The sequence below is a fragment of the Pteropus alecto genome, unplaced genomic scaffold, assembly GCF_000325575.1.
Source record: "Pteropus alecto unplaced genomic scaffold, ASM32557v1 scaffold389, whole genome shotgun sequence".
Taxonomy (NCBI): Eukaryota; Metazoa; Chordata; class Mammalia; order Chiroptera; family Pteropodidae; genus Pteropus; species Pteropus alecto.
In genome coordinates, this window is record NW_006443569.1 from 119,900 (window position 1) to 144,956 (window position 25,057).

Below are 25,057 nucleotides of genomic sequence, written 5' to 3' on the forward strand. Positions count from 1 at the left end.
AGAGCTGCAGAGACTTGGGACCCGTGGGCACTGTAGAAGTTTTTTAGCTCTTTCTTCTTGGGACTGAGCATAAGCAGATGGAGGAAGCCAGAGTCTGATTGCAGGTGGCGATTTGATGGATTGATTTGAAAAGCAACAAAAAGCAGTTGTGAATTTATTGGATTTCCATATTGGTGAAGAGAAGCCTGCCAGGTACAGAGGACTTTTGGTCACTGTAATAACCAGATAGAAGAGAAATGCATTCTATGGACCCTCAGTTGGTTCCCAGCCTCAGTCTTAGCTAGAGTCCCAGTCTAACCAGGCATGATAGAAAGGAGGGAGCCAGTAGGGTGACAGGACATTCTGGAAAGTCATGCATAGAAGAAAGTACACTGGTGAGCAGGGTCCAATAATCGGGTAAAAAGGGAAATAGCAGAATTTGAGGATGGAAAGGTATATAGGCTCAAGGCCACCAAGAGCCTGATAAAAGAATTTGAATCTCCTGAAGGTAGGGCAGTATCAAACTTTTTTTAAAAAGCTCTTTCTTCAAACAATAGATGATAAGTTAAATTAAAGATATAACACTAGTCCCTCCAAAGAGGGGAGGTGCCAACCTCCCATTCTGCAGTAATATTTCATTGTACCATTATATTGCTACCTGATGTCTGATGCCACTTGTTGGGACTTTGTTTTTCAAATTGTGATACTTGGCTCACCCTTAAAAATTGAGCCAGCTCCACTACTTACTACCTAAGTGACCTTGGACTCATTACTTAACCTTCCATGCTTTGGTTTATTTGTGTGTAGAATGGAAAAAAAAAATGAGCACTTATAAGGTTGAGATAGATTAAATAAGGACAATACTAGGCCATTGTAAGTCCTCAGTAAGTAATTAATAATAATAATAATAATAATAATAATAATAAAAATGAACCAACCATGTTATTGTTTATTTGATTTCTGAGCCCACTCCAGATCTAAAACATCAAATGTTTGATCCTTATGTTTAAGTACAGCCCCCAGTGAGTCTGAGGCTTTCTAAAATTTTGGAAATACTGACTTTTGTTTTCTGGAAATAACAGCCATCTTTGCGGGGGCTTCCTGCCCATTTATGGGAGAGGTTGTGCCCTTGAGACTCTGGAGGAAAAAGCTTTCTAGTGCTCCCTTCCCCAAGCTGAAGGGCAGCCCCTTTTCCTGGCATGTCCCCTACCCTTCTTAATGTCTATTTTTATGCTGAAAGCCTTGTGAGACTTTCACTGGAAAGCCTTGCTTTCTTGCTCTTTCCTTATGGCCAGAATCTTAGAGTAGCATCCATACTTTTTTGTGTTTGAGACAGAACAGTGGTTCTATTTTGTTTCAAAGGATAGCAGCCTTTGACTTCGATTTAGTTAAAGGAGCTAGTTCTTTAAGATTTATGATCAACAGAGACCAGTAAAAAGCAAATTCTTCATGTTCTTGGGGTTCTACCCATCTTCTTGCATCTATGCTCTTGGATGTATTTACGATTCCAAAGTATACATATCACAAAATTGGTCTTTCCAGCTATAAGGTAATAATCCAGTTTTAAGATATTTACACAGAAATTTGTTTTAGCCTGAGTTATAATTTGGTTAATTATATGTAACTAAGACAAAGATTTGGGGGCTGCTTGCTCTGGGCTTCCTTTTAGCCATTTCTACCTTTCACTGTGCTTTCTCATCTCTTGTAATGGTCTACCAACTCTGAACATGGCTTTTGTCTTCTCCAAGTTGGAGTGAGTAATTTTCTCAATGGCTAAAAGGAGACCATATTAAGGATGAGATTTACTTAAGGAGACACCTCACTCTGAGATCTGGTTTCACACAAACCACTTACCTACAGTCTCAAAACATAAAACCATTTCCTGGCAAATGGCTAGGCTTTCTGTGCTCAGACCTCCTTTCTTCCTCTTACCTACTACATTTTCTCTACTTTTTATTATTTGTGTCTATAACTTGAAACATTTTACTTTTTTTTTGCAATTCTGCAGTTACAGAGTCTCAGTATCTTTTTGGGAGTTTCACAAGCAGTATACATTTCCTAAATACATTGGAAGTGTTATTTCCTAGCATTTTTAGAAATTTTTTAATGTCCTTTAATTCCACAGACTTTTGGTAATGCATGCAACTGATAATGAGAAAAGTCAGCCAAAAGAAGGGACTGCTCAGTGCCATCAACCACTCCTTGCTCCTTGGTAAACTCCTCAAAGTCAGTGTCTTAGAGATGAGACCAGAAGTACTAGCCTTGGTAAATAAGAACAGATGTTCCAAATACTGAGTTCATTCTACATTGGAATAGGCTCATGTAATCATAAGTTCGAAGCCAGACAAAGATTTGTCATAAATATCATAAAAGGAGTTTAAATGAGATGCATTCACATGCCCCTCAAAACTATAGTATTCTTTGATTTTTAAAAAGATATTGAATCCTGATGTATGTTGAAATCTGATGTATATTCTTCTAGGACACATGAAGTTATTTTTAGAAATGCTCTGCATATCAAGATTTAATTTCAAACATATTAAGTCCAATATCCTACTTAGCTACACAACATATTCTTAATTATATATAGTTTTAGTAAGCTTGAGTTGTTTGCTTTATTAGCTTTAACTTGGAAAATTATGTCTCTCAAGTGAATAGAATATGAGAATCTCCATAAGGCTCTCTCTGTCAGATGTTCTTTATCATCATTGAAAACATTTATTAATTTTCATTTATATGGTGCTGTGCTACCTACAGTGCTTAGAAAGTTAGACAGCCCAGATTGTGCTGTACCTGTTGATCCCATCACGATGGAACAGATTCCCTCAAGATATCTAGTAAAATAATGAGCTGTAAGGTCAAATGTTTTGGCCTATTTAGCAACTGACAATAAAGGTCTAAAGGAGGAATTTCTACAGAGTGATTTTTACTTGGTCAAAAAAAAAAAAAGCTTATTCTTTTCTCCACTATTTTTCCTATAGCTCTCACTGACCCTTCATACTTTCATTACTCAGCACAGGGTGACAAAGGATGTCTTTCTGCTTGAGTTAGGGCTTGGCTTTTCAGCTGGATCTAAGTCGGAGAACCCCTTTCATAGCTTCTACAGATCTGATCCCTCTGGGATCCCCATTGTTTTTCCTTCATATACTCCTATCTAGAGCAAGCCCCTGCCGGACCCTTAGAAGCAGGGACATCAGGAGCCATGGATGGGTCTTGGTGATGATGACTAAGCAGCTGCTGGTCACCTCCTTTATGTGTGTAGCTCATACAAACAGGTGCTGAGTGAGGAGGAGAAATGTCATTCTTAGCTACAGAGGGACTGAAGGAGGACAAGGTCATTTAAAAAATGATCATTCTTAGAGCCAGTGTAAAGAATCTCAGAAACAAGCAAAATAATTTTGTGCAGAAGACAATCAGGTTGTCTCATTCCAGAAATAGTGAGGCTCTTATGAGTGCTAACAACCTAATGATGAGCATCTGCCTGGCTAGGGATGCCTAGAGCCAGAGTCACCCACAGCCCAACCACTTCCATCTGACCTCTTATTGAAGATGGTAAAAGCCAAAACCATAATTTTATGAAGTGCTCTGACTGGGCCACAAATGAAGAGAAAATATGGAAAACTGACTCTAAATGAAAGAGCAAAGCAGACCCTGGGGTGCCAGTGAGGGCTAGAGAACCTCAAGGTAGCCCCGTATGAGGGCAGTCACCTAGTTTTTTTTGACAGACTTTTGCATCTTTTGTACTTCCAAACATTTGAATGCTGAATTGCTTGAGCAAAGTTATTTCAACTTTAAGCTTAAAATAAACTTTTTCTGATGCTCCACAGGGATGGGTAAGGTTACATTTAAAATCTTAATCATTTAAATACTTAATCATTTTAATAACTATTAGAGCTCACAGAGCTTTTATTTTTTAATTAAAAAAGAAAATATGAGAAGCTGGAGTACTACTAAATATGAGAAGCTGGAGTACTACTAAAATGTGAATTATTAAGTGTAAAAATGAATTATTAAGGTGATATAACAAGATCTCAAATTGTCATGCTAAAAATTAGGGTGGTCAATTAATAAACTCGCAATTAAAACATTTTATGCATAAATATATGAAATATTTTACATAAAAATCTTTATATTTTTTCATAAAATTTGTCATACTCATTATATAGTCACATAATTTAGAGTCATAAAGTTCTACAAAGCTTTTGGTGAAAAATAGCAGTCCCTACTCCTTTTGTCTCCATTTCCTCCTTGTCAGAGTTAAATGTTTTCATTTGTTTTAGCTGATTCTTTTTTTTTTTTTTTTTTTAAGATCTACAGCACCTGGTTTTCCCAAGTGGTCTCCCATGCAAATACTAACCAGGCCCAACCCTGCTTAGCTTCTGAGATCAGACAAGATCAGGCATGTGTGGCATGGCTACAGACTTAGCTGATTCTTTTATATTCTGAGTTTTATATCCTGCATCTTGCCCCAATTCTCCTAAAATGGTCATATTATAATTTTCGGTTAAATAAAAATCCAGTGTTTCAATTATAGTTCTTCCAAAAATTCTGTTTGTGCCTCAGACCAATATAGAGCACTTTTGTGAATTTTTATTTCTTACTCAGTCTTTCCTTTCTCTGGAGTTACTGCTTGCCTTGATTTAAACAAACAAACAAACAAACAAACAAAACTTGCTTATTTAAAAAAAATACTTAAATTAAAACCCAACTATCTACTAATTGTCTAAATCTTTTCTACATATCTTCAGATATATTAGCTATCCTACCAACTTTATCTTCTGGGAGAAAATATTCCCTGAGACTTCTGATCAATCTGAAGTTTATTCCTCTCTACAGTGGTTGCTCTTTAAACCTGAAACATAGCTGATATCCTAGGATTTCTACCCACCATCAATCTGGAGAGATCTGTATCCTATGTTGGGTATCCTCTGGATATCCTATGCTTTTCTTTCTTGTTTTACTCCTTTGTTTAAATGGAATACATCTTCCAACAGTTTCCTGAGAAGTCATGAAGAAATGGAACACTTTTGAGAATTTTCACGTCTGAAAATGTCTTTATTTTACACATGCTCTTGAATAATAGTTTATCTGGCTGTATAATTCTAGGTTGGAAATAATTTCTTTTCAGAATTAGGAAGGTATTGTGCCATTGTCTTCTGGCTTACATGTTGCTATTGAGAAGTCCAAATAAATTCAGAATCCTGATCCTTTGTATGGGACATACTTTTTTTTTTTTCCTCTAGCAACTTCTGGGACCCTCTATTTGTCCCTAATACTCTGAAATGTCACGATAACATACCTTGTACAGATATTTCATTCACTGTGCAGGACATTTGCTGGGCTCTCAGATCTTTCAGTCTGGGAAACTTTCTTCAACAATTTTATTTTCTCTTGTTCTTCTGGAACTCCTATTATTTGTTGGAAATCCTAGTCTAGTCTAAATTTCTTACCTTTTTGCTTCTATTTTTCTTTTCTATATCTAGTTGCTCTATTTTTAGGGAGACTGCTTTATTCTATTGTGGAAGCTTTCTTTAAATCATTGGGGTTTTTTTTAAACCTACTATCATACTCTTAATTTCTAAGAACTCTTTTATTCTCTAAGAGTTTCTTTTATATAAAATCTATTATCCTATTCTTGTACACTGATATAATACATTTTCTTAATTCTCTGAGGATATTGATGAGTTTTTTTAATGGTAAGAAATTCTTTTATTTTTAATTTAATTTTTAATTTTTAAAATTTTTTAATTACAGTTGACATTCAATACTATTTTATATTAATTTCAGGTGTACAGAGTAGCACTTAGATATTTACATAATTTATGAAGCGATCTCCTTGATTAGTTTAGTACCCACTTGACACTATATATAGTTATTACAATATTGTTAACTATATTTCCTATGCTGTATTTTACATCCCCGTGACTATTTTGTAACTATTAATTTGTACTTCTTAATTCTTTCACCTTTTTTACCCAGCTCCTCAACTCCCCTCCCATTTGGCAACCATCTGTATCTATGAGTCTGTTTCTGTTTTATTTGTTTGTTTATTTGTTCTTTAGATTCCACATATAAGTGAGATCATATGGTATTTGTTTTTCTTTGAGTTATTTCATGTAGCATAATACCCTTTTGGCCCATTCATGTTGTCTCAAATGGTAAGATTTCATTCTTTCTTATGGCTGAGTAATTTTTCCATTGTATGTATGTACCACCTTTTCTTTATTCAATCATTTATATTGATGGGCGCTTGGGTAGCTTCCATATCTTGGTTGTTTTAAATAATGCTTCAATGAACATAGGAGTGCATATATCTTTTTGAATAAGGTTTTTGATTTCTTTGGGTAAATATCAAGAAATGGAATTGCTGGGTCATAAGATAGTTCTATTTTTAATTTTTGAGGAAACTTCATGCTGTTTTCCACGGTGGCTGCACCAATTTGCAATCCCACCCACAGTGCATGAGAATTTCCTTTTCTCCACATCTTTGCCAGCATTTGTTCATTGATTTACTGATGATAGCCATTCTGACAGGTGTGAGGTGATATTTCATTGTAGTTTTAATTTGCATTTGTCTGATAGTGACGTTAAGCATCATTTCATATGTCCATTGGCCATCTGCATGTCCTCTTTAGAGAAATGTCTTTTCAGGTCCTCTACCCATTTTTTAATTGGATTATTTATTTATTTTTTTGGTGTTGAGTTATATAAGTTATTTTTAAATAAGTTTTGAATATTAACCCCTACCAGATGTATCATTGGCTAATATTTTCTCCCATTCAGCATGTTGTCTTTTCGTTTTGTTGATAGATTCCTTCACTGTGCTAAAACACTCTAGTTTTATATAGTCCCATTTGTTTATTATTTTATTTGTTTTCCTTGCCCAAGGAGATTTATCAGAAAAAATATTACTAAGAGCAATGTCAGAGCATTTACTGCCTATATTTTCTTCTAAGAGTTTTATGGTTTGGAGTCTTACATTTAAGTCTTTAATCCATTTGAGTTTATTCTTGTGTATGGTGTAAGAAGGTGATCTAGTTTCATTTTTTTTTTGCATGTATCTGTTCAATTTTCCCAACACCATTCATCGAAGAGACTGTCTTTACCTCCATATATTCTTGCCTCCTTTTTCATAGATTAATTGACCATATAAGTGTGGATTTATTTCTGACTTTCTATTCTGTTCAATTAATCTATGTGCCTATTCTTATGCCAATACCATGCTGTTTTGATTACTATAGACTTGTAGTATAGTTAGATATCAATTTTGTTCTTTGTTCTCAAGATTGCTGTGGCTATTTGGGGTCTTTGATGGTGCCATATAAGTTTTAGGATTGTTTGTTCTGGTTCTGTGGAAAATGCCATTGGTATTTTGATAGGGATTGCATTAAATCTATAGATTGCTTTGGGTACTATGGACATTTTAACGATTTTAGCACAATATATGCTTCCACTTGTTTGTATCTTCTTTAATTTCTTTCTTCAGTGTCTTATAATTTTCCAAATACAAGTGTTTTATTTCCTTGGTTAAATTTGTCCCTAGGTACTTTATATTTTGATGTAATTGTGAATAAAATTGTTTTCTTAATTTCTCTTTCTGATAGTTTGTTATTGGTATATAAAAATGCAACTGATTTTTGAATATTAATTTTGTATACTGCTACTTTACTGAATTCATTTATCACTACTAATATTTTTTTTGGTGGAATTTTTAGGAATCTCTCTATGTAGTATCATGTCATCTGCAAATAATGACAGTTTTACATCTTCTTTTCCAATTTGGATGTTGTTTATTTCTTCTCCTTGACTAATTGCTGTGTCTAGGACTTCCAATATTATGTTGAATAAAAGTGGTTAAAGTGGCTATTCTGTCTTGTTCCTGGCCTTAAGGAAAATGCTTGTAGCATTTCCCCCATTGAGTATGAGGTTAGCTGTGGGTTTGTCATACATGGCCTTTATTATGTTGAGGTATGTTCCCTCTATTCTCACTTTGCTCAGAGTTTTTATAATAAATAAATGCTGGATTTTGTCAAACACTTTTCCTGAATCTACTAATATGATCATATGATTATTATCCTTCATTTTGTTTATGTGGTGTGTCATGTTAATTGATTTGCAGATATCGAACCAACCTTGAAACCCAGGTATAACCACTTGATCATGGTGTATTGCTGAATTTAGTTTGCAATTATTTTGTTGAGAATTTTTGAATCTACGTTCATCAGAGATATCAGACTATAATTTTTTTTTTTTTCATAATGTCTTTGTCTGGCTTTGGGATCAGGATAATGGTGGCCTCATACAATGAGCTTAGAAGGCTTTCCTCTTCTTGACTTTTTTGGAATAGTTTAAGAAGAATAGGTATTATTTCTTCTTTGAATGTTTGGTAAAATTCACCTATGAAGCCATCCAGTCCAGGACTTTTGTTTTTTAGAAGTTTTTTGATTACTGAGTCAATTTTGTTGGTGGTAATTGGTCTGTTTAGATTTTCTGTTTCATCTGGATTTAGTCTTGGAAGAGTGTATGTCCAATCTGTTAGCATATAATTGTTCATAGTATTTTCTAATAATCTTTTGTACTTCTGTGGAGTCATTTGTCATTTCTCCTCTTTCACTTATGATTTTATTATTTGGGTCTACTCTTTTTTTCTTGATGAGTCTAGTTGAAGGTTTATCAATTTTGTTTATCCTTTCAAAGAACCAGCTTTTGGTTTCATTGATCTTTTGTATTGTTTTTTTAGACTCTATTTTATTTATTTTTTTTTGATCTTTATTATTTCCTTCCTTCTGTTCACTTTGGGCTTTTTTTACTGTTTTTATTTTTTCTAGTTCCTTTAAGTGTAGAGTTAAATTATTTATTTGAGATTTTTCTTATTTCTTCAGGTATTTCTGTATTGATACGAATTCCTCTCTTAAGATTGCTTTTGCCCTGTCCCTTAGATTTGGGGTTGTTGTGTTTTTGTTTTTATTTGTTTCAATGTATCTTTCAATGTCTTCCTTGATCTCATTGTTAACCTATTCATTTTTTAGAAAGATGTTATTTAGCCTCCATATGTTTTTTAGCTTTCTTCTTGTACTTAATTTTTAGTTTCATACCATTGTGGTAGGAGAAGATGCTAGATATGATTTCAATTTTTTGAATTATTGAGATGTGTTTTGTGGTCTAACGTGTGGTCTATCTTGGAAAATGTTTTGTGTGCTCTTGAAAAGAATGCTGCTTTGGGATGAAATGCTCTAAAAATATCACTTAAACCCATCTGGTCTAATGTATCATTTAAAGCCACCATTTCTTGCTGATTTTCTGTCTGGAAGATCTATCCCTTGATATCAATGGGTGTTAAAGTCCTCTACTTTGACCGTGTTACTGTCAATCTCTCCCTTTATGTCTGTCAGTGTTTACTTTATATATTTAAGTGCGCCTATGTTGGATGCATAAATATTTACAAGAGTTATACCTTCCTGTTTGATTGATCCTTTTATAAAATATGAAATATCATCATTATGATATATCTTTTTTTGTCTCTTATTATAACTTTTATTTTAAAGACTATTTTGTTTGATATAAGTATTGCTACCCCAGCTTTTTTGTTTGTTTTTATTCTCATGAAATAATTTTTTTCCTTTCCTTTACTTTTAGTCAGTGTGTGTCTTTCTATCTGAAGTAGGTCTCTTGTAGACAACATATGTATGAGTTCTGTTTTCTTATCCACTCAGCTACCCTATGTCTTTTGATTGGGGCATTTAATCCATTTACATTTAAAGTGATTATTGATAGGTACATAGGTATTGACCTTTTATTATTTATATTTATGTTCTTTCTTCCTTCTCTTTCTTCTTCTTCAAGAAGTCTTTTTAAAATTTCTTACAATCTGGTTTGGTGGTGATGAATTCTTTTAGCTTTTTTCTTGTCTGGGAAGCTCTTTATCTGTCCCTTGATTTTAAATGATAACCATGCTAGATAAAGTAGTCTTGATTGTAGTTGCTTGCTTTTCATTACTTTGAGTGTTTCTTGCCAATCCCTTCTGGCCTGAAAAGTTTCTGTTGAGAAATCAACTGATAGTATTATGGGAGTGCCATTGTAGGTAACTAACTGCTTTTCTCTTGCTGCTTTTAAGATTCCCTCTTTGTCTTTAATCTTTGGAATTCTAATTATGTTGTGACTTTGTGTGGACCTCTTTGAGTTCATTTTGTTTGGAACTCTCTGAGCTTCCTGGGCTTGTATGTCTATTTCCTTTGCCAAGTTAAGAAGGTTTTCAGTCATTATTTCTTCAAATATTTTCTCAATCCCTTTCTCTCTCTCTTCTCTTTCTGGTACTCCAATGATGCGAATGTTGGTTTGCTTGATGTCCCAAAAGTGCATTAGGCTATCCTCATTTTTTAAATTCTTTTTTCTTTGTGATCAGTTTTTCAAGAGTTTTTAAACAAGGTTTATTTTGTCTGCATAATCTCTGTTTTCTCCAACTTGTTTTGTTTCATTAGTTTTAGTTTCTGTTTTTCAGTTAAGACTGAGGTCCCAAATACTGCCTGCATATTAGAACCACCTAGAAAATTTTAAATGTTAACATCCAGGTCACATACTAGGCCAATTAAACCATAATCTCTGGGAATAGGATATAGGGATCAATACTTTTTGAAGCATTCCAGGTGAGGTTATGAGGGTTTTATGGAATGATTCAAGTTATTTCTCAACATTCTCTCTTGTCTTAATATACAGGTTTTTTGGTTATATCTAGTTGATTACTAACTATCCATGTGCCTCCAGCTTCCAAAATTCTATTACTGTTGTCTCTTCTCTTGCTTTTTTTTTTTTTTTTTTGACTCCGTGTGTATGTTGTGTATTGGCCATTTCAAAAGTTCCTTTACTGTCATTTTAATGGCATTTAAAGAAAGAGTAGAGTGTGGAGTAAGAGTAAGCAGGAAAGGATATTTTGAGGAGGTGAGTTTTGAACTTCAAGCGTCCTATTGACTTATATACAGATAACAGCAATAGTTTTGACTTCATTTTATTTATTCAAAAAGGGACTACTAGCTTAAAAAGAATTGAAATTTTCTTTAAATATGAGCCACTGGCATCCTAGTCAGTTACATAGTAAAACCTCATGTAGTCAAACTTTACTAATTTGTAATTAGTTTACTAAATTATAATTAATGACAATGGACTTGGTTAAGGTTTACTTTTGTTCTACTTGGCAGGGAGAGGATTCAATTAAAAAAAATAGTGTAAACAAGATTGTAGATTGGTACTCTGGATAAGAGAGAAAATATTAACGATATAATTAAAAGTTATATGTAGAAAGACAAACTAGTTCTTTGGATTACAAATGCTGCTTGTTTATATGATATGCACTTGAACTACACTTTATTAGCTCTTAATTTGTATTACTGAATTAACAGAACTAGAATAAAATTTGTGTTTCCTTTTGAATAAATTCCATAAATTTGTTTTACAGACTTCTCATCTACTTGAACTTGGAATTGTTGAGGGCTCACTCTAATGAAAATAACAGAAAGACAAACTGTGAAATATAACATGTCGTTTATAATTAATAAATCATTAAGCACAGGTAAAAAATTCAAGACCCATAAAATGCCATGCATTTTCACAGTCAGTTTATACTAAACTATTTGGCACATTCAATTCTGTAGCTAAGTGAAAAATGACTATATTTAATTGCTTTCAAATTCACAATTTTACCTGTGAAATAGTGGCTCTCTTTTCACAGTCTCGGGGACTATTATAAAACCTGGGGGAAATCGTGCCTCAGCCTTCCAGTTCATAGAAGTGTTGTTGGTTTGTTTCTTTTTACTATAACTATGATAATCTATGACATAGTCAGTCTATAGACAATGCTGAGGGTGCATCTGGAATAATGCACAATGAGGGGTTCTCAGTGTATGGTTTGGAGACCACAGGGCTAGATATTCAGGTTTCTTATGTCTCTAACATTCTATGGTTCCATGATGCTGACATCTAGAGTGCTGAGTTTAAGGCATTTCTCACAGAGGAGATAGCATGTAACAGTGAAAAGAATACTGAAAGTGGAGTTAGAAGACATGGATACAAATCCTGAACTATTGGTCAAGAACTTAGGCGAATTGCTTAACTTCTCAGGAACTCGGTTTTCCCCCTATAAGAAGGAAATAATGTCTATCCATACGTTTCTTGTGAAAATTGGATGAAATGAGTTTTCAAAAGCCTCTTAGTGCAGAGTCTCAAACATATAGGTGCTTCTCCAACAAAACATTAAGTTGAAGAACCAAGGTAACTGTCTAACCTCGAATTTGGGGACAGCCTGGGAAATGTGGATGCTGATGTGATGCATCATAAAGTCATTTCCCAATATCAAACATTATTTTGTAAATAACTTGACCCCAGAAGCAGATGTAAATTGGATTGTGAGAGATATGAGTCCTGTTCCATACTGCATGTCTGTGCTCTGGAGGTCTGTGTAGGTATATCTGCTTTATATTTCAGGATTTTCATTTTTTTAATACTAGCTCATTTACAAATGTTTGATCAGGTGTGAACTTCTACCAAGAAGACTATAAAAAAGTAATTTAACAAGTGAGTCTGAAATGCCATACGAAGGGTCAGACTTTACACACATTACGTACTGGACTTTAAAAATGAACAAGATTGCTTTTTCTTTTTCATTTTCTTGAGACGCTCCTGGAAGGAAAGTTCGAGAGTTCACATTGCCTGTTTTGGGCTGTTGTCCAGGCAGTTATATCTCCTTGCCTTTTCTAATGTTTTTCTCTTTTCCTGAAATGTCCTTTTTCTTCTATTCACCTGGCAAAAACCTATTTATCTTTGAAGGCCTGGCTCAAGTAGCATCTCCACGTAAAGCTTTAATAATCTAGTACCCAGAAATCTCTCTTTTTCCTATCTGGTGTAATAACTTTCTTGTATCTTTACTATAATAACATCGATCATTTATTGAGAGCTTCCTATGTGCCAGGCATTGTTCTAAGTGCTTTACATATGTTCATTTATTTAATGTTCAGAAAAACTCCATAAGGGAAGAACTATCATTATCCTCATTTTACAGATGAAAATTAAGGCACAAAAAGGTTAAGTAGCTTGCCCAAAATCATACAACTAGAAAATGGCCAAGTCAGCATTTGAATCCAGGTTCTTAAACAATTACAGTAAATATAAGAAAATTATTTTAATAATGTACTTATAAATTTCCTTTCTTAGATTTTAAGAAATTTTATGTCACAGGCTTTGCTCTGTCTTATTCCTCTGAGTATATCTGGCATTTTATCCTGAATGAATGAACATGTATATACACATACTAGCATGGGATAACAAATTCAAACTGTACAGAAAACTCTAAAATGAAGAGAGATTACTCTATGTTCCTAATTCACGTTTCTCTCTCCATAGCAAACAGTGTCAATTTTTTTTTGTTAATTCTTCTACAAGTTATTATGCATATACCAGCATATATGCATACGCTTTAGAGGATTTATCCAAAAAGAATCGCACTTAAACGAACTTTGTTACTTGCTAGTACATACAGGTTTGTTTTTAACTTATAAAAAATAAAAAATGAATGATTCATGGTATTTTGATTAACTATGATATCTTGAAAATTCCATTGACTTTGTGTCCATAAAAATTTTTGATCATTTAAATTTATTGATCATAGTCCCAAATCCAATTGTTAAAATGTTCTAGCAACATTGTAGTAACCTCAATCCTTTGGGGAAGAGGAAGTGAAGTAAGGAAAGAGGTAACTATATATCTTAACCAATGTGCTAGTCAACAGTGCTCACTCAGAATCTTTTTGTTTCTGTTATTCTTCTGCATTTACAAAAAAGTACTCACTGGAGTTTTTGTTTTTTGTTTTTGTTTTTAATAGATCTTGGGGAGCAGAGATCTTTGAGTAGAGATAAAGGCTCTAAAATCCATGACAGCAACAGTCTTGGGACCCTGGGTGGGGGTGCATAACAAACCGTGGACTCTTGGCTAGCACAGAAAAGGTTCTATAAATTTTGGATTTTCCAAGGGACTTTAGTTTCACATGTGTTCTGAGTTCTTCTACTGTGCAAACATTTCATCTCCTTCTCTGGCATGGAAAACACCTTCATTTTCCATATGGTACAAAAATGTCCTTCTTTCAGAAATGGAAAGAGCAAGAATTTCTGCAAAGATGAACCTGAGAAGAACATATTTGTTCATGATTTTGATTCTTATCCACAGACCAAACACTTGAAGCATGACTAGCTCATTCTTGGAAGTCAGAAGAACGCTTTGATTCAGATTCTCTTTAGAGATGTACTTCTTTTCCCCTTGGTAAATAAAATCTGTGCTCAGGCCTTTAATGCAGCAGGGAAACCTTAATATGTACTTTTCTCTGCCTAGGTCAGCCTACTTTCTTTTTAGAAAGTTTCCAAAAAGCAAAACATAAAAATTAGCTTTTATTATTTTAAAAAATTGTGGTAAAAAATACAAAACATAAAATTTACCATTTTAACAATTCTTAAGTATACAGTTCTTTGGCATTCACATTGTTGTGTAACCATCACTACCATCCATCACAAAAGAACTTTTTTATCTTGCAATACTGAAACTCTGTACTCATTAATCACTATCTCCTCATCTCCTTTTCCCCAGTCCCTGTTAATCATTCTTCAACTTTCTGTCTCTATGAATTTGACTACTCTAGGTACCTTATATAAGTAGAATCATACAATATTTGTCTTTTTGTGACTGGCTTTTTTTCACTTAGCATAATGTCCTCAAGGTTCATCAAGTTGTAGCATGTGACATAATTCCCTTCCTTTTAAAGGCTGAATAATATTCCATTGTATGTATATACTAGATTATCAATTCATCTGTCAGTGGACACTTGGGTTGCTTCTACCTTTTGCCTATTGTGAATAATGCTACTATGAACACAACTGTGCAAAAATATCTTTGAGTTCTTGCTTTTAATTCTTTTGAGTATATGCTCAGAAGTGGAATTGCTGGATCATATGGCAATTCTATGTTTAATTTTTTGAGAAACCACCACACTGTTTTCCAGGGTGGCTGTACCATTTTACATTTCCAACAAAGTTCACAAGGCTTCCAGTTTCTCCACATCCTCGCCAAAATCCTTGTTTTTTTTTTTTTTAGTTTAACAATTTTTTTTTTTTTTTTTTTTTTTTATAATAGCCATCTGATGGGTGTGAGGTATATCTCATTGTGGTTTTGGCTCTTATTATTTTTCACTTAAGAAAAATCATTCTTAATTCTGAGTTTGGGTGGAAGTAGCCATGGCTTATTTGTGTTTTGAAGAGGAATAATAAGAGCAAAATTTTTACTGAATGGTAGCTCAAAGCACATTTTCCAACCTATGCTTGGGCCTAAATATGCGATACAACCTTTACAATGTGCTGCCTAGGAAATCCTGTATCCCTTGGCCATGCAGATCCTCAGTGACCTACCTACCCAGGGAATTCCTGACAATTAAATCCTGTCCTGACTCTCAGAGTGGGGAACACACCCTCTCTAACATAATAGCACTGACAGAGTTGTGCCAACTCTTATGTAAAAGGGAGAGTTCTCTTCCAAGTGTCAGGGTCATTCATGAACACTCCTATTTCAGCCATGGTGATAGACTTGACTCAGAGACACAGAGAACCATCTCTTTTGGCAGTAGAAGGAGGATTCAGAGCAGACACTATTTGTGCAGACACTTGAAAATGCTTGTTCGAGGAAGACTAAATTGAGTTAGTGTTTTTATCTCTTTTCTTTTTCCAAAACACCTCCACATTTGTAACTGTATCTTAGCTCAAAGTTATCTTTGGAACTAGTGGAAAGTAAGCCCATTTGAGAGGGAAACATGGTTCTTGGGATATGAAATGCCTGACTCAAGGGCACAGCTGGTTAGCAGAAATGGAACTAGAACCCAGCATCCTAACCATAGACTAATAACTGGTTTTGATGGAGATGATCCCTTATGGGAGTTAACATTTCATGAAGTTGAATAGCCTGCTTTCTTCAGGACTTTTTATGGCTTGAAGCAAGGTGCTCTGTTGTGTGGTGGCAGAGAGTAGTTTTTGTCTGGCCCTTTCTCCATAAAGCCTTGGTGTTAAAGCCCAATCTAGGAGTCCAGCTCTGTGAAAACAGGCACATCTCAGCTGGGTCTTCTTAACCTCAGTAGGTACCACTGAGTACTCCTAAAAAACCCTAGAGAGTTAGTTTGGTTATTTTCACTTAAGTTTAGAAACCACTGCTTGTGACTTTCATGATCATTAAAATCAACTTCTCAAAACACAAATGACATAGACTAATGAATTTCTGGGTTTTTATTGTTGCTCTGCTTAGCTCAAGTCAGAGATTAATTGAAATTTTATATCACTGATGATACTCTGAATAACTGGTGGCTTCCTATAAGATTTTAACTGGCCTGAAGTAGACACACAGGTCTGGGCAGAACTCATCAGACTATTTGCCAATATGCAAACCTATGCATAAGTAATCTATCTTCTGGAATTTGCTAATTCGAGATCTGCATGTCAGAGAGGGCACATAGGTATTCATGAACACAGCAGGTGAACACCACCAGTAGACAAAAGGGAACCAGCTGAGATTTATGGCTTCTCTCCAAGGAGGTCATTCATTGGCTCAGGTTGCCTCTGCTGAATGTGAACCCCATAACATGATGAGGCTGTTGTTACAGGGACAATGGTATCAGTGCTTCAGGATTTTAGATTACAGTGAATATTAGCAGGAACAAAGTGATAATTTCTTTAAATAAACCAGTTAACAGCATTCCCTTGTCTGCTTTAAATAAAACAAAAGATGAGAAAAAACATACGTCAAATAACTCTGATATGTATTCTGATATTTACTTACCTGAATAATGTATAACTTTTATTTTTATTATTTATATCTTTATAGATGCACCTTTTATTGAGGATCCCGTGATTGGGGGGAAGAGCTCTAGTTACTGTGAAAAACAATTATCATTTGTATCTTGCTCTTTGGAATGACATCCTGAGAGCCTACTTTAAAATTATATATCTTAAAGTTTGCCTTATTTTTTTAAACCAAGATATCCAATGTTACTGAAACATTGTTTTTAATTAGTGGATAGTGTTACATGTTAATTGCCTATCTCCACTGCCTTTCCAAACTATCTCTGTATTTCACAGTGTCTCAGGTAATACCATGATCAATTACTATTTAAGTAAATAGTTTAAAAAATTACTTCTCATTTTAATAAAATATATGTTTAAGTATGGAAGATTTTATTTTATTTCACCTTCAGACTATTAGTTCCTTGAAGACAGAGACAATATTTTCTCTGTTGTCAAATCCTCTCACATCTTCAACACACACTATTAAAGTTTGGTGAACTAAACCCTAGTTAACCATATCTGAAAGAGGAGCCCTGATGGGGCAACAGAGCTCACTTTCCACTTAAGACAAACTTAGCAAATTAGAGAGAGAGTACCTCAGTGGGCTAACCCTAGGGCAATTTTTCCCAACCCTTGACTACACATTAGAGTCACAAAGGTTGCCAGAAAAAAATACATAGGGTACCAGCTAAAATGGAATTTCAGAAAAACAATAAATGATTTTTTTTTTAGTGTAAGTATGTCCCTCATATTGTATGAGCCATACTTTTACTAAAAGATTATTTGTTGTTTATCTGAAATTTAAATTTGACTGGGTATTCTATGTTTTCATTTGCGGATTCTGACTACTCTAAGCCTTTAGAAAATACCAGGGTGTAAGCCACACTCCGGAGATCTGTATATAATCAGTCTGTAATGGGACACCAGTATTTTTCCAAGGCTCTCCTGGTCATTCTGTTATGCAGCTAGGGTTGAGGGTTGCTGTCTTATAATGTGTGTTTTGATTTTGAACCCTGTTCCCATGACGTCCAAGTATAAGTGTCACCTCCTTTCCAAGGTACCTTGCACTTTAGCTTCCTACAGACCAACCTCTATGAGCTGTGGACCTACAGGGTTGGTGTGAAGTAATCGGTGTGGAGTAGTTGGTGCAGGCAGCCATGATCTCTTTGTACTTCCTTAAACAGGGGACCTTTTATTTAAGAAATTTCTCCCTATTAGAATTTTGGGGGAAATGAAATGTCTCTGCAAAGCCACTGGGCTCCTTTCAGTACCTCAAGCCATTGTATAAAGCTTAAGGTGATCCTAGCCTCTACATGGTTCATGACTATATAGCTCACCCCTATGGGCACTGCGAATTCTCATAATGGGTCTCCTAGGCAAGTTCCCACACCTAGGATGTCCCCATATCCCAAGGATGCCCCCAGAAATTAGGACTAGGCTCTGCTGAGCCTCATTTAAAGCTTTGGTTGTGCGTGTGAGAGCCAAGTCTAGGCCTAGAACTTGTTAGACTGTCTTCCAGAGACTGGAGCTGCATCTTCAGACCTGAGCTCAGTATGTAGGGCCTTAGTAACCATGGGCAGACCTGTCAAAATTTAGTCTTCTTGATTGGAATTCAAAGCAATGTTTCTTTGCATTCCATTTGTTCAGCTGTGCTTACTTGTTGGATTTTTGGTGCTATCCACCTATGTAAACAGTGTTGCTTGTCATGGCCTAACATAGGTAAGCTTCCTCGTGAACTAGTGCAAGACCCGGGTCTGATTCTGTCTTGCTTTGAGTGGGCCCCCATGCTTCACTGGCTGATCTACAAATAAGACACAAGTCTCATAGCACTGTTGACAGAAATTGGAATAAGGAAAAGGCAAGCCGATGTGGAATATAAGATGTCGAGCTTTATTTTAGATATGTAGAATTCAAAATTATTATAGCATAACCAAATCTTAAAATCTACTAATCATTGGGATTATGAGCATAAAGACAGAATTTCGAATTCATTTGTATACAGTTTAGTTAAAAGTGTTGGTGAGCTTTCCAAGAGAAATAAATCTTGACTCAACATTCATAGATGTTGAATTCACCAGTAGTAGAGAAGACTGATAAAGTATTATTGTGGCTAAAGTAGGAAGAAAAGTCACAGACTATCAGTTTCTGATTATGCATAAATAATGAATGGAATAAGATCTAAGCTGAAGAAATCAAAGGATCTTCTAAAAGAATGGGGACCATCTGAAATCTGATAGGTATCTGGCTTATGAAGGGAGGCCAAAGTTTTTAGATGTTTTTTAAAGTGCCATATTAGAGATGCTCATTTAGAAAGAAACCAGACAGTGTAGGAAAATATACTGAGGTGTTGAAGACAGAAGATGAACCTATGCCTTTCTATAATATAAGACTTCCATATTGAGGAAACCATGTAGGGAGGAAACCAGACATTTTAGTTATGAGTTGGAGTACAAAGTAATAAGCCAAAGGATTAGGTGGACTGGAACATATAGTCCTCAGTATAAACAAAACAACAACCCTTGCAAGCTGAGAGCTGACAGAATCCCTAAGCCTATTAGGAGTAGTCAGTTTACTTCTGGGTCACCTAAGACTAATGAGACTAATGGCTTAAGTCAAAGTAAATATATATTTTTGAGACTGGATAATTTTTTCTGTTTGTTAGCAGAGGAAATGGAAAGGTGAGCCATGTTTTTTTTTTTTTTTTCCACTGCCAAAATTCATGACAGTGATGGCTACATTATATTGCAAATTTGTGAAGTTAAATTTTGATAAGTAAAGGTCAACTTTTGGTATCCTCTGATTCACAAAACTATTGAAGGAGAATGTAACAAAATATAATGCTTAAAGGCAATTTTTAAAAAATGGAGTTTTCATCAAACAATATTACTCATAAGCACACATTTTTATTATTTCTAAGCATAGGTATTTTAACAGAGTCACTGTCAACTTTTCAACTTCTATTTTGGAGCTAGTATTTTTTTAAAAATTTATTTATTTTCCAATTATAGTTGACATACAACATTATATTATTTTCAGGTGTACAACATAGTGATTAGACATTTATATACCTTACAAAGTGAGGTATATACCCATCTGACACCATACATAGTTATCATAACTCTATTGACTATATTCCCTATACTGTACTTTACATCCTGTGACTATTTTTATAACTGGCAATTTGTACTTCTTAATCCCTGAGCTGGTGTTTTTGATTAGAACTTGAATTTAGTGAGGAAACATTGTAATAAGTTAATTATTAAAATAAAACATTGTTTAGGGCAAGTATGTTTTGATATAAGGTTGAGATAAATTCTATTAAAATTTATATGTTTAAATTTTAACAAAGATATTAGATCATCTGGGGAAAGATTATATACACTCTGCATACATGAATTTGGTTAAATCAGTATTGATGGGAGCAATATTTAATAAAAATGTGATTATAAAATGTGTATGAGTGGTATGCTATTTCATTAAAAATATATTCTATATTATATAATAAACTAGCCTTTGTTATTTAATCACTTGAAAAAATACAGATTTTCGAATTTTTAGTTGAGGAATTTTTTTTTGCAGCTGGAGTCCCATTTTATAGAATGTGGATATTTCATAGGAGTTATAATCCTCATCTGGTTAATTTTCATTAAAATTCAAAAGAAAAATTGCAGTTGACTTTGATATTTACTGTAACAACTTTTAGTAGAGAAAATTTTTGAGGTGATTCTAAAAGTAGAATTCATAAAATACACTTAACACTTTTTTTATAATGTTTACCTGGAAACTGAACTTATTTTTAAATAACACTGCTTTGCTATTAGATAGGAATAGTTGTTGCCAATATGATTAATTTTGTGGGAGTGAATAGAAAATGAACAACAGCAAAGTAATAGCACATGAAGAACTTTTCATGTTCAGATTTGACTGATGTTGCTATAGTAAGTTATATATTTGTGTAAATGTACTCCACCAATAATGAGGTCAGTTTGAAAATATATTGCTTATAACTAAATTAAATCAAAATGAACATTTTACAGTGATTATTAAATGCCAAATTGAACTGATCTCATTAAATGTGAAGTTCAAGTATATTTAGCCTATTGCCTAAATTTTAATATTTGAAAATAATGGGATATGACCAGAGTAGTTGGAAAAAGTTACTTCTATTTTTTTCTTTAGCAATTTTCATTTCACAGTTTAGAGTTATTTACTGGAATTCGATGAAATAGCTTAGCACATGAGTATGAAGTATGTGGTACCTCTCAGTTAACAGAGGAAGAGCAAACATATATTGGCCTATGTTGCTTTATACAAGAACTTTGCTCATGATATTTACTTAAGGTGTTTGCTTTTGAATGTAAGTCTGCATTCACAAAAAAGAAAAAGTTCATTAAGCACTTTGAGAGAGGTGCAGCTGCATGTAGTAAACATAGATGGAGCACAGTTTTATGAGGTTCTTAACTGAAAACAGACTTTAATTCTGTTCTTGGAATACCCGCATTGTAGGCATTTTATTTATTGCTATTCAGGGTGTAGTTTAGCAAACAATCTCCTGGAAGGTAGAAGAGCAAGTCTGCATTATTTTTTGCGTCCTATGGAAATACATGACATGTATGGCATTGCTTTCTCCCCTCCCACAGAATTCCAGGTGGGGCTCTCCACAAGCCAAGGAAAGTATGCCAGCCCCACCTGTAGCCTAAGGCTAAAGAGTCACTTTAGATACTTACTGCAGATGCTAACAAAGTTTTCTTAATCCTGTTCATTATTATGTCTTATTTGAGAAGGATTTTTTTCCTCCAAACAAAAATAGCCACTTTAAGATGGCTTAACCTAACTATGTACACCACATTATAGCAATCCAATGTTTATATCCTTACCTAACATAAATTAATCTACAGTTGCCTACCATTTTGATAGAAAACTGGTGTATAATAACAAATGGCATGTTGAGAACTACTTGTATATTTGAAAAATATATTGTGGTGGGTGGATGTCTAATGAGAGAAAATAAAAATTGAGACCATATGCCACAATATCTTATTACACTTTTAAGGATGAGGTATATAAAAAATCACCAGTATTTTCGATAGCTATCCTTTTTAGAAGAAACATTTTAAACATTATTAAAATCTCCTATAATTAGTTAAAATTGGGTAGAATCTCATCTCCAGTTTAGCTGTTTGGGTTATATGCTCTTTAAGATCTCTTCAAATTCACAGTGGATTTTATGATTTAGAAAGTTTTCTATTTCTTTGTCTTATTTGAACCTTTAGAATATTGTGTTCTTTTGTGGTAAATTGTGTAACTGGGAATACAAAACACTTATATATCTTCTAGATTCTCTGGCATGAACATTAGAATAATGAATGTGATCTATAATTAGACTAGCTACTTAATCACCATTAGAAATATTGTAAAGAACTTTAATAAAAAAATTCAAAAGCATTTATTTAGCATTTATTTTAGAGTTGGGCTAGATGATGTTCAAAAAAGTTTAATCAGACAGTTTTAAAGGAAACAGCTACTGTTCGTTCTTGCCTTCTGGCAAAATTAAGTTCCATAATCATAATGAAATAAAATGAGACAGCAAGAAAACCTAACTCAAACTTCTTCTCATTTTCCATCATCAAAAGTATTTATTAAGTGTCACTCTATGCTAATGGGTTAAGAAGTTATGATCAATGTAGAAATGTGAATAATAGATCTTATATATAATAAGATGTATTGAGAAGGTGGTCAAATGCTAATTTACTTCAATAACCTATACTGAGGAAAGAATCTCCGATTTTAATGGTGACACAAACATTTGAATTACTAAACATCTGAGAAGAATGAGATTTTTCTGGGATACAGGCCAAAAAATTGTATTACATGGAAGTGAGAACTTCTCGGTGACACAGGAGCTAGGTATCAAAACCTGATCATTAAGGAGGATATAATAAAGGGCACTCTATGGCAACACTTAAGAAAATATTTTACACAGGTGGATGAGATGCTTGGTAAATACTATCTGGCATCAGCCTCTCCTCACTTATCAATCAATCAATCAATCAATCAATCAATGTTTGTCTAGCAAGGGTTAGACATGCAAAAAAAAATAATTCCAACACAATATGATAAATACATGACAAATGCATGGCCAAGAAAGGTGGAAGAAAATTTGACTCCTCTTTTGATATAAGAATAGGGGAGGGTGTTTCAAGGAAGAATTTACAAAGAAAAACCTTGAGTGTGGTTTTTAATAATGAGTAGGAATTCCATACGTTTTGTCAAAGTATGATTTCTGGACTACTTATGTCAGAAGCACTTATAGAGCTTGTGAAAAATGTTCTTGGGCTCTAACTTGGGCCTACTGGTTAAAAATCTCTGGGGCAGGATAAACTTCAGGACCACTGTTCCAAGGTCTATGGTGGGCAAAGTTGTTGGTAGTAACTGCCCTACCTCCTTTTCGCTCATTGGCCATTGTTCTTTCTTTGTCAAGGCACACTTTCCAATTTCCTGCTTATAATTAACTTGCAGGGTTAGCATAACTAAAAATAAGAAGCTTTTAATCAAATATAAAAAATTACATGACCAAGAGCCTACTATTGCGGACAAGCGCATTCATAGTATATTCATGTTCCTTGGTGTGGTACTGCATTTAGTAACTAAGAGTCCATGGTCACATGCCTATCAGATTGGACTAGGTTAGAATAGGGTTCTTGAGGTCCTTGCCATGCTAAATATTGACCCTCTAGTTACTGGATTTTATGAAGGTCCTGAGGCAGGGTGGCTTGGTCAGGAGTTAGATGTGGGGCTCCTAGACATCTTAGGACATCTGCTATTTACCAGCAAGTATGGAAGTATTTTCCTATTTTAATAATTGATACAGTACCAGTGTACCGGCTGAATATTTACCTGTATGTACACAATAAAGCAAAAGACAATGAGATAAAACACAGAGTTTAGTAAGGTATTTATGTTCTCCATTAATTGAGAGTTTAATTATATCTTAGGAATAAAAATACAGACAAGTAGGTGGTATTAGAGGGCATGTGCTATCAGTGTACTTCAAAATTTTGTTTCATAAGATTTTTTTTGTTTCAAAATACTTTTGTTCCTTTTAAAGTTGGTAGTCACCTTTATAGTAATCAAGATATAGCACTTGAGTTTATAATCCTAACTGTGTTCTTTGAATTTTGGAGTTGATCAGAATATATTTCTAATTCCCTAGAACTTACTGTTGGCCCAGTTTTCATTATACTTTTCTTAGTTTGTGCTGCTGTAACAAAATACCATAGACTGGGCAGCTTACACAACAAACATTTTTTTCTCACAATTCTGAAGGCTGTAAGTCCAAGATCAGGGTACCAGCATGGTTCTGTTCTGATGTGATCCCTGAAAGAGAGAGAGAGAGAGAGATTGAGAGAGAGAGATTGAGAGAGAGAGAGAGAGAGAGAGAGAGAGAGATAGAGAGAGAGAGAGAGAGAGGAGCGGGTGGGGAGAGGGAGAAGGAGAGAAGAAAGTGGCAGGGAGAGAGAGTGCACCCATGCGCATGTGACCCCATCCTCCTTTTCCCTCTTTCTCTTCTTATAAAGACACTCATCTCATCCTAGGACTCCATCATTATGACTTCATCAAAACCTAATTACTTCCCAAAGGCCTCACCTCCTAATACCATCATATTGGAAATTAGGGCTTCGATATATCAATTTTGGAGGGCCACAAACATTCAGTCCATAACAGAACCTTTACATCTTAATGTTGCTTTTCTCTGAGACCTGAATTCAGGCATTCTGTAAACCCAGAGATTAGTGGAAAATTCTAGGCACATGATATCATGTCTTGCATTTTCTTCTGAGTCCCTGCCAGGACTACTGGGTCGGTGTCAAGATTCTGGACATTTTGCAAAGCTCGCTAATATTCTATACAGTACTGGACTTCCTCTGGCTACTCTTCTCAAGGCCAGCTGACATCCAGACTAGCTGAGCATCGTCTTGGCTCCTTGCTTCTCCCTCCACTGTCCTTCCTCTGAGGTTACCTAAGTAGACATTAGCTCTTGGTGGATGGAAGCAAGATTTAAATAAATACATTAGGCTGTTACAGATATTTTGTGAAATAGCTCTTCACATCAAGTCATTAAGTATGTTATCTAGGCCAATACTTCTCAAATTTTAATGTGCATGAGAACCCCAGGGACTGGTTAGAGGTAGGAGGGGGGTGGGGAGGGGCTGAAAGTGTGT

At 34.6% G+C, this 25,057-nt stretch overlaps 1 protein-coding gene and 1 pseudogene across 1 annotated transcript in view; one reads left to right on the top strand and one right to left on the bottom strand.

Moving 5' to 3' along the window:
- The window catches only part of MYLK4 (myosin light chain kinase family member 4), a 77,286-nt gene that overhangs the window by 29,785 nt on the left and 22,444 nt on the right, over positions 1–25,057 (top strand). The window lies entirely within an intron of this gene.
- LOC112473112 lies at positions 4,288–4,401 on the bottom strand (annotated as a pseudogene).